This window comes from Parus major, chromosome 2 (assembly GCF_001522545.3).
Source record: "Parus major isolate Abel chromosome 2, Parus_major1.1, whole genome shotgun sequence".
Lineage (NCBI taxonomy): Eukaryota > Metazoa > Chordata > Aves > Passeriformes > Paridae > Parus > Parus major.
Genome location: NC_031769.1, coordinates 6504628 through 6507790, shown reverse-complemented (window position 1 = coordinate 6507790; position 3163 = coordinate 6504628).

Genomic DNA, 3163 nt, shown 5'->3' with positions numbered 1-3163 from the left:
GGGAAGGGAAGGGAAGGGAAGGGAAGGGAAGGGAAGGGAAGGGAAGGGAAATGAGAACTCAGCTGTGGAGGCCTAGAGGGGGAATTAAAACACTCAGTAATAACCTTTCTGCAAGACATTGGGGGACAGACAAATTTGAGCAGAAGGGATTTCTTGAGGATGGTGAGTATTTCCTTTAAAATGACCTGCTCGTGTTAACTTCTATAAATTTATCAGCCACATATTTTTTCTCAGAAGATAAAACAAGGAAGATAAATTGCCTTGACAGGTGATTGCTTTCCTGACTTAAGAGTAAGGAATCACAACTTATTGTACTTCTCAGCCCTAAATCCTGCTTAAGAGTTTTGTGTGTGTCATGAAGCTGTGTGAGTATAGGCAATGGTCACACATTTCAGATATTCAGATATTCAGATATTCAGATATTCAGATATTCAGATATTCAGATATTCAGATATTCCACAGTTTCCAAGCAATCACTTTACAAGGTATTGCTAAGGTGTCCAGAGCTCGGGGAAGGAGCTCTAACTGCAAGGCTGACACAGGAGGGGACAGTCTGACATTGCCCCTGCCAAGCAGCCCCAAGACCAGAATGGTGAGCTGAAATCCCCATCCTGTCAGCATCACATCCTGCTGCAATACCACTCCTGTGCAATCAGGTCAACTGCTGAACATACTGCCAGTGCTACATTCATTCCTTTTGAATCCTTCTGAATGCAGGAGGTGGGACAAGCTGAAGTCCTGGGAAAAAAATCACAGCCAAGAAACTGGTGGTAGTAGTTAAATCCTGATGGCAACAGCACCGTCCTCTTTGCCATGGGAGCCACAAGAGGTCTTGGAAGAGGGGATATCATAAGGATTTCCTGGAAACCTCTGGGTAGTGCATGAGAGATGGTTTTCAGGAAGTGGAACATGGAAGGATGAAAATTAATTTGAAATGGGTAGATGAATCTCTGAATTTAATACACCAGGGGCAAGGACAAAAGTGAAGTTCAGATAAGCTGATCTCCAACCTTAAGAAAAATCAGGGGGAAGATGGGAGCATGCAGATTTGGCAGCCAAGGAAGGAAGGAAGCTGAAGGTCATGAAAGACCTTTTCAAAGAAGGTAATGAATCTAAACTCTGTGTGACTGCTTGAGCTGAAGTACTAAGAAAAATAAAACAGACACATTAGCACTTCAGAAAGGAATCCAAAAATCAACACATTCCTCTTGTACAAAAATTTCCAAACTAGTAATTTCCTAGTAAAATTCTTTCCTAGAATGAGAGGCAGAAAGGCAGGTAGCACTGGAAAGAAAGAAATTTTCTTAAATTAATATGACAGTATAAAGGCTACTTTCTTCCCCAGCTGCAGAAAAATAACTCGACGATGTGGAGAAGGAAATTGGTCAGCTATCCAGAGGTACTCACCCATCCTTATTTCTTCTCTGCACTTGTCTGTATTTTCTGAGCAGCAGTATACAGAATGGCTCATGTAAATAAAGTGCAAGCACTTAACTGAAACAGCCTCCAAGTCTACTTAGTGTCAGTCCTGATATGTGGCAGTGAGTTTGGCAGAAACTCAGATCATTAACAACATTTAGCCCCCTGTATAGAAGGCCTTTGGGCTCTTGGCAGCCACTGCCATCCAATGCTGGCTGCCTGCCTGTCAATAATTAAAATGCAATCTAAGAAATAATGGGAAATTACTACTTCTGGATGCTTTTCTGATAGCTGAGCCCTGGTTGCTTTGTCCTGAGCTGTAGGAACTTTCAGACAGCTGCTATCCTTGAGTGAGGAATCAGAAAGGAGCTGCAGACAGCTCCTCTGGACAGGTTTTTTTCAAACCGGTGGTCTTCTAAGTTTTCCTGAGGTTTGGGAGCTTTGTATCCCATTTCACTGGCTATGTGGTTTCTCAGGGCCAAGTGTTTGTGTGCCAGTGCCCCAGTGAGCAGTGTTTGATTAGAGCTCTCAGGTAACCTCAAACCTGACCTGAGATCCAGGTGACAGGAGAGCAGGGACCGTATGCAGCACATCATTGACTAAAGGGATTTAATCTGAGCATCTGTAGAAATGGGAAGGGAGTTTTGCTGACTCCCAGGAGAGTGAATCCCTCTTCAATGCACCTGGATGTGGCTGGGAGTGATTGATTTCCCTCCAGGGAGGAGGGATAAGGCACAGGCTGAGGAGTCGCAGGGGGGTGGGAATCGCAGCAGCAGCCAAGCATGCAGAGGGGGTTGAGTTTTGTCTTCATTAATGTGCAGACTTCCTTGAAATGAGGACGTGTGTAAAGCCCTTGCTCACAGCATCCTTCTATTATGTTAAATGACACCTCTTCCTTTTCATCTGTATTTACACTGCTCTAATGTCAGGCTGTCACAGAGACAAACAGTGCACATTTGGTGCTTAACTTTACTTAATAAATCCTGCTCTACAGCCTTATTATTATCTGTGCTTGAATTCTATCCTGTCCATCAGTGTGTCCCAGTTATAACCTGCCCAGGAAGACCAGAAGATTAATGACCCACCAGCTTAGGCAGAGTAAAGCCATTGTCTCCTCATCCCATTACTCCAAGCCACAACACCCATGAGTGCTCTCCCAGCCCTTCCTACTATTCCTCATGCATTTGGTCTTTCCACTGAATCTGGAGTTTGTGCAGAGTTTTTCTTCTTTAAATTGCCTTTCATTTAGTTTTTCCAATCATCTCCCCAGTCTTCTATCTCAAAATTTTTGTACGGAGTTATAGAATCATAGAACAGTCTGGGTTGGAAGTGACATTTAAAGGTCATCTTGTCCAACCTGCCTGCCACAGGTAGAGACATTTCCCACTAGACCAGGTGTCTGAGAGCCTCATCCAACCTAGCCTTGAATGTTTCCAGGAATGGGGGATCTGCCACCTCTCTGGTCAATCTGTGACAGTGTTTCACCACCCTCATTGTAAAAAAAATATTTCTTATAGCTAGTCTGAATCTACCCTCCTTTGCTTCAAAATTTTTCCCCTTCATCCTACCACAAGAGGTCTTCCTAAATAGTTTGCCCCTGTCTTTCTTTTAGGTCTCCTTTAAATACAGAAATGCCACTGAAAGGGGTCCTGGGAGCACACAGCACTAACCTGCCTTTCTTGTGAATCTCTGGCACCCAGATTTGTTGCCATTAGGCACCATAAAAACTTTGGTAAACTTTTTG